Source organism: Macrobrachium rosenbergii, chromosome 1 (assembly GCF_040412425.1).
Source record: "Macrobrachium rosenbergii isolate ZJJX-2024 chromosome 1, ASM4041242v1, whole genome shotgun sequence".
Lineage (NCBI taxonomy): Eukaryota > Metazoa > Arthropoda > Malacostraca > Decapoda > Palaemonidae > Macrobrachium > Macrobrachium rosenbergii.
This window is the reverse complement of record NC_089741.1, coordinates 21,406,712-21,423,543: the sequence shown is the minus strand read 5'-3', so window position 1 is coordinate 21,423,543 and position 16,832 is coordinate 21,406,712. Positions and strand designations below refer to the sequence as shown.

Genomic DNA, 16,832 nt, shown 5'->3' with positions numbered 1-16,832 from the left:
CGTAGAAGGCGATGGACCTGAGGAAAGGGTCAGAGGAGGAGGGGAACGGAGGAGGTAGAGAGAGAGAGAGAGAGAGAGAGAGAGAGAGAGAGAGAGAGAGAGAGAGAGAGAGGTCCGCATACCTTGGACTTTCTCCTCTCAGAGAGAGAGAGAGAGAGAGAGAGAGAGAGAGAGAGAGAGAGAGAGAGAGAGAGAGAGAGAGAGAGAGAGAGAATTATAAATGGCACGCTGTTGAGCTTCAGGCTCGTAATTAAAGAAGAAAATAGGTAGCTTAAGAATACTGTAGGACTTTTAGGGTATGGGAATAAGGGACTGCCGAGATGCCGGGGAGAAAGAGATTCAGACACGCGAGATGAAATGTAATGAAAATCCTAATTTCTCATTCCTTTTTCAATTCCCAAAAGGCTTCAGTGGGGACTGTAACCAAAAGAGCAACAGGAGATCGTGACTGCTGTATTTCAGCGCATCTGATGAAGGCGTTCTATAGATTTCAGTAGCTTTCTTGCGGCGGATAAAACTTTTCGCTAGACTGGTTTTATGGGCAAAGCATCCAAGAAAACCCAGCAACAAAACGTAATTCGCATCCGTATACTTATTTGTGGCATATATGGTCTACTGGTAATAAACTCCGATTGGACTTGCCGTTGTCCAGCCCTGGGCTAGTCTCTACCAGTGGCCCAAATATGAGTATGCAGAGTGAAGGCACCTTGGTCCAAGATTCGGGACCTGCTGTCTTGGTCCTCTATACACCGCCGTCAGTTTTGATGGTATGGGCATAATAGTTGGGAGTGAAACAAGGTAAATCAGATCAGCAATGATATGCAAAACAACTCTAAAGACGTTAAAAGAACAAATATAAAATGCTGATTGAATGAGGACACTAGAAAGATGCCGAAGAGAAGTCAACCAAACATTTAAATGCTTGAGCATCTCAATAGCTGAACTGTTTTATTGAACATTTTGAACTCTTTCGAAAGCGAGGATGCATTCAGGAAATCTGTGGATTTTCGCACGAAGAACTCTGTCGAAAATGCGCTTAGATTTCCTGTATGCGAACATCTGGGGATTTAGACGTTTTATATTTTGAAAGCTTTCGAAGATGAGACTGAACCTCAAGTATTTGAATGTTAGGTTTTTTTTTTCAACATCTGGAACAGCTGCCGACACTTTGACAGACAGACAGGCAGAGCGTCTCGCTAAAATTCCAAGTTGATTGGCCACTTAAATAATAATCTGCAGTGCAATAAACTAAATAAAGAGACCACTGACGGACACCAAGGTCTATTTAGCACAATTAAACTCTCCAGAAATGTTTTTTGATGAATTATGGTAATCTATATTGATAACCTAATTAGCGGTTTTTACGGTCAAAGTCGTTTTGAATAAATCAAACTTACTTCAATCATTTCTGTCATTTATAAGCATTTACTGCCTTAACTGAATATATACATACATACATATATATATATATATATATATATATATATATATATATATATATATATATATATATATATATATATATATATAAATGTGTGTGTATTCATATATATATATATATATATATATATATATATATATATATATGTATATGTATATATTTATACATATATATATATATATATATATATATATATATATATATATATATATATATATATATGTATATGTATATATTTATACATATATATATATATATATATATATATATATATATATATATATATATATATATATATATATATATATATATATATATTTATTTATATATATACGCACACATAAATTTCTGAATGCGTATATAAGGCCCTGGCCTGGAGGAAGAGTTTCTTCACTTTATTCTTGAAATCGAATGCAAGGTTTTCAGCGGAAACCGTGTCCAAGAATATCACGGAATCGAAACGTCAAGAGGCAGTGGGTTCCATACAAAACAGTACATTCGAAATCTTCTCTTTTCTAACAGGAAGTTATATAGTCACCTGGCGGGCTAATGTCGAAGGAATTTGTATAACGAAATTGATGGAAAAGGCTACTGGGAGGTTTGGGGGTGGGTGGGTGGGTGGGTGAGGAGGTAGGAGGGGGTTGAAGAAAGTGTTGAATAACTACCCTTCCATTTTTGACAGAGTCGGCATTAAAAACTCTGATTATATTACGGAGACGCTCACTTTCTTTTTCCAAAGGCCACCGTCGACCTTACGCGCGCCGGACCGACGGGCGAGAGTCGTGTGACAACGCAGCACAGGCTGGGAAGACGCTGGCTAATGACAGGGGCCGGGAAGTATTATGAACCCTACGGACGGCGTACCTAAGGGTGCGAATCCCATCCCTGTCCGCGTGAAAGTGGAAGGAATGATAATTATTTACACTTTACGCTCTACGTTTGTTAATGACGGAACAATAAGCTAATAATTGTAACCTTTCTTCCGTCGAGATATTCCGTCAAAACGACGGAGGAGAGGAGATGAACCGGAACTCCGCATTAAAGGAAGTAGACAAAAAAAGGGGGAAAATAAAAAAAAAGATAAAGACACACTGATGCTAAAAAGTAAGCTAACGGAGGCTGTAAACTAGATTCGTTTATAGCGCAAGATATGAAATATATGTATAGGTGAAAAATGCGTACACACACATATACTGTATATATATATATATTATATATATATATATATATATATATATATATATATATATATATATATATATATATATATATATATATATATATATATATGTGTGTGTGTGTGTGCATACACACACGACGCACACACTTAAACTTTCACGCATGCATGCGCAAATAAAGCCCGAGGCCAGAGGAAAACAGCAAAGGAAATAGAAGTGTCATCAGCAACATATCAAGGCGAACATTGTCCATCGCCAACACCATATCTGCCATCTGCTTCCATAGCAAATTCATGTGACGAAACCTCTTGCGTCACATCTCGCGCAGGATACAAAAATCTATATTTCCACTCCGGTTGTCAGCTTTCTTCGTGGCTGAAATTTCTCCACGTGCGAAGGAGATACTTGAAAAGATACCATAACTTTTCAAGATACGTATCTTTGACGTTTCATTCTGAGCGGTTGAAAAGCTACGTCCGTCTTTGTATGTTTCTAGAAAAAGCTCTCCGGTGGTCTAACTTTGAAAAGGACACACATGTGAAATATGTGAAAATGTGAAAACGGAATAAATTTAGTTATGTGAGATATGGGACTACGTGGAACAGGGAAATATGTGAAAGAGGAACGGTGCCATTAATGATTTTTCAAAGATAATAACGAAAGAGCATGAGATGGTTTAGAGTTCCATTTTGTAAAGTTTCAACGTAAGACCTGATTATTATTATTATTATTATTATTATTATTATTATTATTATTATTATTATTATTAACGGCAGCATGAGAAGTGGTAGCAGTAGTAACGCTAGACAGGTGAAACATAGCAATATTAATATTCCATCTCCCGAATGTTGAAAGTCACTACACAGTGACAGCCTGCTTAATCATGGTGAGAAGAATAACAGTTATTGAAAAGAACAAATTTCTCTCTCTCTCTCTCTCTCTCTCTCTCTCTCTCTCTCTCTCTCTCTCTCTCTGCGTGTGTGATTCAACGCCGAAACTCTTAAGTATCAGTTTGGTCTCGAAAAACGGAGCAACCAAGCGTAATGGTATTAGAAAGTTCGTCGCCATTATTATGTTTATGACATGGCCCTGTTGGAAAGATGAAAGCAATATCCTCTTCTTCATCATTACCTGAGTCTTGACCATCAGAGGCTCTAAAAGCATCATCAACAGTTTCATCATCATCATCATCATCATCATCATCGCCTTGATCGTCATGTCTGTCATCATAAGCCTCATGACCCCATTTGCGGGAAAGTGGTCATCGCCGCCTTCATTGTCCAGTATAAAAAGCCCGCAAGAAATATGAAACACACACCGAAAGGGTTGTTATTGTTTGTTTGCTGTTGTGAAGGCCTTTCATTACCTTACACAACATTCTTCCCGAAAGAGGACCTCATTTGTGACCGTGATGCAGCACTCCGGGTGGACTTACACACGCACACACACACACACACACACACTCTATCATCCCCTTCGGCGTATGATCGCCGGTCCACGCAATCACCGCCTTGGAGGGACTTCGTAGCAGGAGCAGCAGCGTCAACAACAATCGCGTCGTACTCTCCTTTCATCCCCCGAGGGCTAGGAAAAGACGAAAATGGAATGTTTCGGTGGGTCACTCCGCAAAGGTTTTATTTCTCTCTCTCTCCGCGAGCGAAAGGGTTTATTCCACAGTGGGGTGGTATGTAGGGGGTTCTCGGCGTAGAAGCCCAGAGGCAACAAAACATCCGTGTTTTGGGAAGAAAAACCGAACACCAAATTACGATTTCCTCGGATCAAACTTTGTCTTTTGATTAGTCGATGTTTTAGCTTGTTTTCCCTTTTCCATTTTGCATATTACTCAGCTGGTTCTACTGACATTAACCACCAACAACTTTCAAACGTGGTTTGTCATTGTCTCATTTGTCCACATCGAAACGAAATTAACGATATGTCTCGCTAAGCTTAATCCGCTGGCATTCAACACTGGCGAGTTACCAACGCCTCTTCTTTCGCCATTGAGAAAAACAGCTGATGGACGTTTGTCAGGTTTTCACCATCCAGCCTACGTTGTGTGTACAACAGTGACCCGTGAAATCCACCAGGATGCGAAGTCATTGTATTTATTTGTCTAGGCTGTTCATTTGCATCTTCATTTCTTTTCAGTGGCGCTACGAAGCCTCCGCCTGGAAATTCGCGCCAAGTTTCCAATTCTGATTCCCGCGACCACATGGAGTATTGCTGACAAGTTTCTTGTCCAGAGGAAGAGAGAGGCTTCCGCGGCGTATGTGCCCACAAGTGCGTGAAAGTATCTGGTTTAAGCAATTCATTGAAGCGTTAAATTCAAGGCCACGGTTCTGATATAAAAACCTAGGTTTGCAGTCAGATGACGATTTCTGTCGTAAAAACGCGATGGTGGATCCAGGGGAAAAAAAAATTAAGTACAAAAATAGTGAGCAGGGGAAAAAATCGGTCTCTCTCTCTCTCTCTCTCTCTCTCTCTCTCTCTCTCTCTCACACACACACACATACACACATGCACTCTCAGTTGGTGAAGGGGTCAGACCTTTCTCTGCAGCTACAATGTCCTTGTCCTATAACCGAAGGGGTCACTTGCATCAGGATCTGAGGCCCTCGCCTGAATACTAAGCAGTTCTCTGGCAGCGATAATAAGGGTGAGAAGGAGTCAACGACCCATTTGTCGATGTTTGCTTGCTGCAGAGTCCATTCCTGAGAATTGCCTCCCCAAGCACGGAGACTGGGCATCTTGCCCAGTGGGTTATTGACACACAAAAACACCCACGCTCGTGCCCAAAGCCTTGGGAATACGAATTGCCAGGTTAAGGTACTTGGCTCGTTGCCATGGGAGATTATCATGTCCGTACCGCTGAAGAACAGAGATTTTTTACGAAGACATGTTATGAAACATCGTGTTTGGTATATTGATGTTACTTGATGGTAAAGATCGAAAACACAACATTAGGTTCGTTATCAGTTGTAATTTGACTGAGGTTTCGGGTCTTACAACTAACCATAAATTCAAAACTACAACCGATTTACTACCGTCACTTCTTCCTTCGTTGGGCTTGGATGAAATAAATTTGACCTTTCTTTATTCTTGACACTGGAAGAAATCTGGTCAGAGAAATGAACCGAGGAGAAATCGACGTGAAGTGCATTCAACCTAACCATTTCCCTTTACGCAAACGCTGGAGAGAGAGAGAGAGAGAGAGAGAGAGAGAGAGAGAGAGAGAGAGAGAGAGGCTTTCATGTTTACCCCCTGACAGCGATTGAGCCCAACAGACCTTGGGAGTTTGGTGAGAGCGGCAGGGGGTCACAGCGAGGCCTGAAAAGCCCAAGCGGAGTGAGGAGTGTCAGTGATCACACACACACACACACACACACACACACACACACACACACACACACTCACCCGTCGCTGAAAGGAAGAGAAACTGGAATGAAAGTGCCCTGGAATAAACAGGCGAAATAAACAGGTGAAATAAACAAGTGGAATAAACAGGTAAGATGGCCAGGTCCTTGGAATGATAGACAGCTAAATTAAGGAGGCAGATTAATAAATATAAATAGCTATGCATAAATTAACATAAATTTTTCCGGATAGAGAGAGAGAGAGAGAGAGAGAGAGAGAGAGAGAGAGAGAGAGAGAGAGAGAATAGGGCTCATTATTATACCCACTGGGATTCCTCAGCGATGAAAGTCGTCTAAAGGGCAGCCCTGGGCAGGAAGCTTCCTCCTGCTTCGTTAAAAATACGTCGGCCAGGCGGGTGCCTCAACCTCGCCATTGTTGTGCATATTTTACCTCTTAAATTCTATCTCTCTCTCTCTCTCTCTCTCTCTCTCTCTCTCTCTCTCTCTCTCTCTCTCATTCTGCTCGCCCGTGTGGGTATGGGTATTTGCGAACGCTCCTCCGTTCGCTGACCTCACGTACACATACTAGGCAAGTTAGTTAGTTTGTGAGTGTGTGCATGTGTGTGCGTGTGACAGAGAGAGAGAGAGAGAGAGAGAGAGAGAGAGAGAGAGAGAATGGTATAGTGTGTATGTACAGTTAAACTCACTTTGGGATCTGTATTAATAGTTGAGAATATGGCTGCGTGTATGAATACACAGCGTTGGATAAATACACGGGTGTACATATACTGATAACCCCACAAATCTGTAAAATCTATATACTGAAAATACACGAGAGAGAGAGAGAGAGAGAGAGAGAGAGAGAGAGAGAGAGAGAGAGAGAGAGAGAGAGAGAGGAAAGTACACAGGTGTGTATATATTGATAGTCCACAATGCAGCTTTCTCTTTCGATCCATCTTCCCGCAAATTCCTACCGGGAATGGAGTAGAAAGTCCGCACACAAATCGTCAACATCCTCCTGAGAATGATTCTATCCGATCTATTTACTCAACCCTAAAGAACAGACCAGCGTCGCTCAGGATAGAACGGAAGAAGCTGGTGTGGATTTAGACGGGAGCCAAGTTTCTTCTTAAGTGACTTTGGGCAAAATCTTTGATCACCCATTTTTTTTTTTACGTTTAAGATCTGTTTAATAACCGAATAATATATTTATTGTTTATTATTCAGAGAACTTGGAAAAAAAGGAAGTGGATTAAAATGGAGAAAAAGAGCCCCCAAAAATATCTAGCTCTAAAAAAGGTCAATTTAAAAATGCTGAATCACGAGGTTACAATAAGTATGAAAAAATATCAAATTCACTTTTATCGGAATCCAAATTCTGATAAGGAAAATATGCCTCAGTTATATATAAGCACACACGTGTATATATATATATATATATATATATATATATATATATATATATATATATATATATATATATATATATATATATATATATAAATTCATACTCAACAACTATAATTTTCCCTTCTTACGCACGGAAACTGGAATCTTGTAGAAACTTGCTTAGACAAACAGGCGTATGAATAACGGAAATAGGAAAACTTGTTGGAAAATGACCCACAAATCGATAAGAAGAAGGAACCAAAAGAGAAATTAAAGGTTCTTGAGGTTAGTTATTGCCTGTAATTCTGGTAATTAGTGGCAAATACTTTGCTGATTCGATTGATAATTACATTATCTTTCTCACGGCACAACTCGAGTTTCAGAAACCTTAAAGTAATTTATGCCGGTCGTAAAGCTGGTAATCTTCGCGGTGTTTTTGAACGTCCGGGGAAAAAGAGTCGGCTGATCTGTCTTGCCATAATTAAAAACCAATGATCTCCTAAAATACTACTGTTTTATTTGTGTTCTAGAACCGGAAGGGAGTCACTAAAACCTTCCGAAGTCTAGTTTTTTCGCTCTGATTCGAACGTCAATTGTTGTTTACAAACCGAAGATTTTTTTTGTTTTGTTTTGGTCTCGAACGTCCAGCGCTGTTTACAAGCCGGAAACGTTTAAGTTTTTCTGATACGAGCGACAAGACCTGTTTTCAAATCAAAAACGTATATTTTTCTCTCTTTTTTTCGAGATTTCGAACGCTCATTGTTATTGTAGTCAAAACCCGCAAGAAAAGCTGTCTAGGAAACGCCGGGTAGGGAGCGAAAGACTGGTAAATAAGCTTTCTATTTGGGAACTGGGAGTCGCTTCCTTCGCCACATGATGACATTAAATAATTTCAAGTCCAGGCTGGTTCCTCCTAGTGAAGAACGACCGGAAACTGAATAAAAAAAGACTACGGAGGAGAGGTAAAGAGCGGTAGAGGAGGAGATGGAGGAGGAGTAAGAAGATAAATAATTGGGAGTGGAATGCTTGGCTGAGTTTTCAACAACTTTGGCGAACCAAAATGACTAAAAATGTTCAGGAAATACAATTTATCGATATGAAGGACGATACTGAGAGAGAGAGAGAGAGAGAGAGAGAGAGAGAGAGAGAGAGAGAGCCAGCAACAACTTACGTCGTCCATAAGCGTACCAGTGAATTATAGGACTACAATTATAGGAGCGAATACCGTGGCGAGATTCAATAGGAGATAAAGGATTAAGGACATGGAGGTCCTGTTAGGGAGCCCCCAGCACCGATGATACCGTTAAGAGAGAGAGAGAGAGAGAGAGAGAGAGAGAGAGAGAGAGAGAGAGAGAGAGAGAGAGAGAGAGCACATTGTCACTTGGGTTTAAACGATTCCAATCAATCTCAGTTTAGCAAAGCTTGAAAAATTGTGTCCATTACGATGCCTGAAAAATCAGGAAGAGAAAATCACCGGTAGAAATCCCGTACTTGTCATCTTAACAGATTAAATCTCTGTTGCGTTGGACACAGGTTCAACATCTTTTTACTTTCTTTCAGAGGGAGTCCTGGTAAAAGGCGCTTTTCTCCTGCAGGTCAATGGAAACAAGATGAATGCGAGAGATGGGTTTACCTGCGCAGTGTCTTCCTCTCCCCTGCTAATGGATTTTGAGAGGCTGGATGGGAAATCAGTGATTAAATCACTGGCAGTGACTTTGCACCCAGAGAGAGAGCAAGAGAGAGAGAGAGAAAATTATACAATTATACTGACTCTTCAGAAACTATTCAGCAAGGTACCAGCGAGAGAGAGAGAGAGAGAGAGAGAGAGAGAGAGAGAGAGAGAGAGAGAGAGTGAGTCATACTGACTCCTTCAGAAACTATTCAACAAGGTACTACAGAGAGAGAGAGAGAGAGAGAGAGAGAGAGAGAGAGAGAGAGAGAGAGAGAGAGAGAGAATCATGCTGAATCCTTCAGAAACTATTCAACAAGGTGCTAGAGAGAGAGAGAGAGAGAGAGAGAGAGAGAGAGAGAGAGAGAGAGAGAGAGCTCCCCCAAACGATCTACTGTAGATTTCACCTGTCAACCCCAAAGGCATCAGTACCATAAAAAACTGAAATAAAGAAATATAATAAGCCAATAAAACATGGTGTGCTGGAGACACAAGCGTCTCTCGTGATGGTGCAGCTTCTGGATAATTAGTCATCGGCAAATCAGTCGTATTTTATTGGATGATAACTGGTAAGGTGACTTTTGTACGTCAAGGAAACTGTCTAGCCGAGTTATTTTGGGAATCACAATTTTTTTGCTCGAGCACGGATGAAGTGGTTAGGTTGATAATAATAATAATAATAATAATAATAATAATAATAATAATAATAATAATAATAATAATAATAATAATAATATTATTATTATTATTATTATTATTATTATTATTATTATTATTGAATACAGTAGCTGTTTCTACGGCCGTGGAAACATCTATCATATTCAACAATACTGTCTTCAGAGAAGGTTCCCTTCCTGATAATAATTCTTATTATTTTCAGTGCGATTATTAGTGGCAGTAGTAACTGAAGTAGTAGAAGTAGTAGTAACACTAGTAGTATTACAACAGAAGTAGTAAAAGTAAAAAAAAAAAAAACACCGAAATAACACCAATAAACGAAAAAAAAGCCAGCTATCAAAACCATAATGATATCCTACGCTAAACCCATCTCCCCCCTCCCCTCCCCTCCCCATACCCCCTCCCCACCCACAGCGTGGACACCAACGCCGATGTCCAATGTTCACCTCGGCGTATAATCATCCGAAAATTTACCGCCGTTCCTCTGTGCTTTCTGCATAGCGTTGCGTCATGGTATAGCAGAACGCATCGCCTTTTCTTTGTGGGGGGAGGGGGGAAGGATTACGACAAGCATCCTGTCGACGCAAGTTGCGTCACGCCTCGTCTTTTTCCGTCGAAAGTGGTGTAATGAGAAACGGTGGATGATTTTCATAAAAAGGAGAAGAGAAGGAAGTGAAAGAACTGCGAGATACCAACGGGATTGGGTGGAATGAGTTTTAAATTTTCTCAAGTGGTGGAATTATGAAAGACTGTGAAAATGAGAACACAAAAGAAACAAAGATGATGACGAGAGGATAAGGAAGAAAGGTGTGAATAGGGAGTAGAATAAAGTGATAGAAAAGAAGAATACAGGACATCAGTAAGTGTGAAGGGTTCTGAAGAAGAATGATCATGAAGGTTGACGATTTTAATAAAAAAGAAAAGAAAAGGGAAACAATCTAAAAGAAGTAAAGTATTTAGAAATGTAAAGACGTATAAAGGAAGCAGGAGGAAAAGTGACGATGCTAACTTTGAAAGAGGAATAGCATAAGTAAGAGGAATGAAAAAAAAAAATGGATGAAAATTCACGGAGATGCCTCCCAACAGAACGAACGAAATTTAAAAAATGAATACAAAAAAATTATGAAAAATGATATACAACGAACTGAAATACTTCGAGTCGGTAACTGGGTTATAATAAACTTAGGATGCGGAGAGAGACTTCTCAAGATTGTAAACGATTGAAGATAATGGAAAAGCGTTACTGAGAGAGAAGATTTGTGATCAGCACCTGTCCTTTTAAAGGTCGGGAAAACGAGTATAGAAGATTAACAAAGAGACTCGTCATCTTAGAGATAACGAATATAATTATAAAGAGGAATAAAGATGAATAGCGATGTTTATGAGATCTATGATGGGGAGATCCCAAAATATATAGACATTTTTAATGGGAACGGTATTTTCAAGAGAATGTGAAAGAGATGGCGTGGAAAATGCGATCAGAATAAGAAATTTAGAAAGAAACGAACTACACTGAAAAATTCTGAGGAAAGGATAGAAAAATTTGATAAGGACTTAATACGACTGATGGAGAAACTGGGTCCTGTGAAGAGGGGTATATATATATATATATATATATATATATATATATATATATATATATATATATATATATATATATATATATATATATATATATATATATATATATATATGTGTGTGTGTGTGTGTGTGTGTATCAGGTTTAAGAACCCAGGCAAAGAAAGAATAGCACGGTGATGAGACCCGAAAGAGGGGAAAGGTCTTAGGAGGTGCGACCATCAGACGAGAGAAACTTGATGAAACGGGAGCTGAATAATAGGATGTCCATGATGAAGCAGCGACGGCGATGATGAAGTTTGCATCAAATGATGAGAAATGTGATAAAAGGTGGGAAACATGAAGGGAAAGGAAATGACGATGAGGAGTCATTTCTATTCATTTTTTCTTCCTCGAAAAGAGAGTCGATCTGAGGAAAAAGGAGGTAGGAGGATGAGAGGTAAGTAGAAGCAGTTTGATAAAGTTTTGTTCTGAGGAATTGGAAAGGAAGAGCATAATGTCAGACGGAAGTTGAATTAGGACGAAGGATCTTTAGGAGGACAGAGGAGATTATTATTATGCAAGTCTGATTATTACGCTGAACTTGCAGGGTGTGGAATTATTCATTGTTCAATAACAATGAGGAAGTTCCTGTATTAACAATGGCGAGGAAGGTGTCCTTCGACCTTGGGGAAAGTATGAAGTATAAAAGGAGAATGATGTGGATTAAAGGATGTTTGTAAGACAAAGAAACTTAATGAAAATGGAAAACTGTGAAAGGGGCATAGGATAAAAAAGAATATCTGAAAACGTCGGGAAGCTTCAGAACGAAGGATGGTGGACATGGGAAACATGGCAAATAGGACTGATGAAGATGGTGAAAAGGATGGTGCTGATGAGAAAAAGATGGGTATGATGTCATCTAAAGGCTGACTGAAGGAATTAGGACGAGGAGGAAGACAGTGGGAATATTTTGATAAAGGTGACAAAATTACCAATAAGAAACAAAGGGAAGATGAGGACATCTGATAAAGATGCCGAGTTTAACACCGGTTGAGCGACGGAGAGAATAATGATATAGATAAGATTTCTAAAGAGGATTACGAAATGTTTGATGATGTGAGTTTTTTCCGAAACGGAGGAAAAGATCGAGCATTTCATTTCTACTCTTCTGAGCGACACTGCAAATGTTATTCCTCTTTAATTCAAGAAATTTATACGAGAAGAAACTTCCGGTGAAGAAAGTCGCCATACCTTAGTTATAATGACTTTATTACAATAGATAAGAGATGATTTGCGTGGAAATGCAATTTGCACTAAGTAGGGCTCACTAAATGTACATCGTCAACTATAGAGTTCGAGTGTATAAAGAAAGTGTCTTGTAATTAACACCAATTAATTAATAGCAAATAGTAGCGGAAACTCTTATACTTGATATGAAAGGTTTTCAGGCACTACCATTTTAATCAAATAGGAGATAAATTGGGAGATAAATTAAGAAAATGAAGTTTAAAGATTAAATGAGAGAAGAGGAGCTGGCAGTTTTGAATAGGAAATCGCTTGATAAACAAGGAGAAAGGGAGATAAGATACAAGTCAAGAAACAAGAAGTTAGTATGAATTAGAACGAAGCTGAGATTACATCAGGAGAAAGAAGTTTGGACCATGTTTAGAAAAACAAAAAATGGAGTTGGGAAGATGAATCTAATGAAACGGGTCGAGAAATCGGAGTAGGCGTCTGAACTGAAAAAAAAATCGCGGAAAAAAGGAGCCATTATACTAGCTAAGTGAGTTTAAAGAGGTAACCTACAAAAATAAAAACAAAATAAGAATATTGCGACGCAACTTAGAAAAGGGTGTTGACGGGAACAGACCGGCAATTAGCTGCTAATGACATTGGAAGAACTCCAGTAATTAAAATGGCGAGGTTAAAATAACAAAGTACTCGGTAATGCCGAATAGGAAGAGGGAAAGTGAGAAGGCGGAAATCTCAGCAGTAATAGAGAAGGAGAGCCAACTGGTAGAAAGCAACGGCGGCAGACTAAGCAGTGAAATTGGCACAAGCCGGTAATAGATGGCGTTGTCTATGAGGACTTATTATTATTATTTCTACGAGAGAGAGAGAGAGAGAGAGAGAGAGAGAGAGAGAGAGAGAGAGAGAGAGAGAAGATTAATTCTATGTGAGAGTATATCTCTATATATATTGTATATACATAGAGAGAGAGAGAGAGAGAGAGAGAGAGAGAGATATTCATGCTAATATTCCTCTGCATGAGGATGTTGTGTGTGTGTGTGAGAGAGAGAGAGAGAGAGAGAGAGAGAGAGAGAGAGAGAGAGAGAGAGAGAGAGAGAGAGAGAGAGAAGATTAATTCTATGTGAGAGTATATCTCTATATATATTGTATATACATAGAGAGAGAGAGAGAGAGAGAGAGAGAGAGAGAGAGAGAGAGAGAGAGAGAGAGAGAAGTATGCCGATATTCATGCTAATATTCCTCTGCATGAGGATGTTGTGTGTGTGTGTGTGTGTGTGAGAGAGAGAGAGAGAGAGAGAGAGAGAGAGAGAGAGAGAAACCGTTTCGTGCGAAACTAACAATATGATTGCAGTAGCAGAATGTTAATGCCTTTCGTTTTAGCAACATTCCATCCTTATTTTGGGTAGAAAGTTACTCCCAAGATTCGCATCCACGGCTCTGGCGATAACAACTCATCTTCACATCTGAGGGAAGTCTTTAAGCCTTCGTCGTCATCACCAGTGGAAAGATGAGATAAATCTACATGCAGAGAGAGAGAGAGAGAGAGAGAGAGAGAGAGAGAGAGAGAGAGAGAGAGAGAAGGTGCGGCTATGGTTTGAAGGAAGTACCAGTAACTGCACTCGAGTTAAATTGAAAAGAAACATGGAAGCCGAACTAACATGACGCTGACCCTACATTAAAGTGAAAGCAGAAATTAACTGACGAGGTTGAGGGTTGCCTGGTGGGGTTGAGTAGCGAGGAAGTGAGGTTAAGAGTCGACTGGGAATGGCTGAGAAGTGAGAATCCATAGAATCGAAGAGGTAAACGGCCAGAAGAAAAATCGGTGGGCCGTTGGTCAAGGTGGCAAAAGTACAAGCTCAGATTAGGCCTATAGTAGTGATCGAGGTGGATTTTTTTTTTTTTAACGGCAGGTGGCTTACTTTTCCTCTTTCTTGGCTTCTTCTTCACTTTTTCATCTGCCTTTCCCTACGTCTTTCTCTTTTTTCGCTGCTTACACTAACCTCCGCTCCTCCCTTTAGATGGGCGTACGTGATCTTCGAATCCGACCCCCTTCTTCTGTTCGATCACGTCTGCTCACTTTGGCGTCACCTTTGCCCCCGCTATGAGAAACTAAACTTGAGTACCGAAGCATTTTGAGAGAGAGAGAGAGAGAGAGAGAGAGAGAGAGAGAGAGAGAGAGAGAGAGAGAGAGAGAGAGAGAGAGAGAAGCTCAAGGTGTGGCCAGCTTTGCACCACAGAGACAGTTAGCGGTTTTTTTCCACGTATGCAAAATCTCATCCCATATTTGTAGTGTTGTTTTCTAAGCAACGCAATTATTAGCATATAACGGACTTTCCACTAAAAGCTCGAAAATGGTTATTCACTTTCTAAAATGAGGAAGTTATTTGCAGAGAGCTTATGCTGTGACTAACTCGTAACTGTCACATGCAACAGCGACAGCATAAAAAGAAACAAATAGTGAAGAAATTGATGTGGCACCGAATAACAACGCCGTTCAACACGCTGTTTTTCTGAGTTGACACCCAACTCAACCACGAACTGGACACGAGAAGCAAAGACGAGAAGTGAGGAAGAGATGAGAAGTAAGAAAGAATGAGGTTGGTTGACGAGCAACAAAATGTCATCATCGCGTACGAAAGTGATTCAGCCTCGATGCCCATCGGGCACCTGTATCAGCAACACGGCAGACGAAAGGAGGTTTTGAGGCAACGACACGTAGTCAGCCTTCAGCCGCAAATCAAGATTATACCCGATAAGAAGGCGTCCCGCCCCCATTCTTCCCCCATACCCTGTACCCCGCGAGTTTCTCTCTACACATAACGGACCCAGAAGAAACCTTATAGCTTATCCTGCTAGTACCCACGTCACTCGAGGGGCCCCCACTCCGCGCACTTCCAAAACTAGGTTAGAAGGACGGGGCCTTTCTTTTTTACCCGAATACAGGTCCCTGGCCATCCCCAAGGTTGTTTGCCCACTCGTTTGTTTGTTTGCCATGTGTTCTTCCTTTCAGATGTGTCTTTGGTTTGCCGGTTTCGTTTGAAAAGGGCACCGGTATCCAGTGTCTGCCTAATGACCTTGCGCTCGTTATGAACTGCTTTCACATGTTCCATAAACGGATACTCTTACTTTGCTACTTTATAATGTTAAAAGATTGGCCCAGAGATTTATCGCATATTTTGGAATGATGGGAGATACAATTAAACATTAAGTTTTTATGATATATGGAAGCAGTTTGCCTTTTTAACGGAATGTGGAAAACATGGCATGGTTGATCTTACCATTTCTTTACTGAACAAGAATCTTTTCATCGTTCGTTGAGCAGAAATAATTGATAACTTAGATACAATCAAACATCAAGTTTTTATGATATATGGAAGTAGTTTGTCTTTTTAACGGAATGTGGAAAACATGGCATGGTTAATCTTACCATTTCTTTACTGAACAAGAATGTTTTCATCGTTCATTGAGAAGAAATAATTGATAACTTATTGGGAAGATTTGAGTAGCGCGTCGCGTTGAAAATGATTCGTTAACTTTACTTAAATTTGAAGAAATACAACTACTAGTTCTTAACGAGCAACTTATCAGTTGAAAACCTGAATGAGCAAAAATTTATAGAACAATTCTATTTAACTTGAATTAAAACTAACGATTTCATTACAGTCTCTCAGAAAACAATACCATCAAAGCAGGTTATTAACGTTTTCATATAAAGTGATTGTTTCATGTTATGATATGACAGGAGGGTGACTTTGCAAAGGAGTTGCTTTACTGTAATTTACAAAATGTTATTGTACGTTGTTATTCGACTGTATACAATTTTATTTCTGTCAAAAATAAAAAAAAAAATAGCCACCAACTTTTCACAGACAAGAAAACTAAATGGTGGAGTTTATATCAGCGTTTACTTCTCGATTTAACTGGATGAAACTTCATAGCCCTAAAAACCATGTTTTTGCTTAGTAGTAATCTTATGAGCAATTATCCGTAATGAAATAATAATTCATTAATAGGCCTTTTAATTTTTTCAACAGACACTGGATTCACGTGTAATATGTTTTCATAAATCCCTGTGTAACGCGACTAGTGTCGTTTTATGGGGGATGCAAACTGTTTGTGCTTCTGAGTAACATAGAAAAATAAGGTTTACATTACTCAGAAGACATTTAATGCCACTTCATCCTTCGGCTAATATTTGACAACAAAATGATTCTGTCAACGAAAAGACATTTTCATGCTGAGAACCATCACAAAAGTTCAGCTGCACATCACTAAGAGACACTTGGCACTGCCGGCACTTGTTCTGTCCTATT

The 16,832-nt window shown here is 39.6% G+C and overlaps 1 pseudogene; it reads right to left on the bottom strand.

Annotated features, from left to right (window-relative positions):
• Positions 1-16,832, bottom strand: part of LOC136839697 (uncharacterized) — a 33,873-nt pseudogene that overhangs the window by 16,690 nt on the left and 351 nt on the right.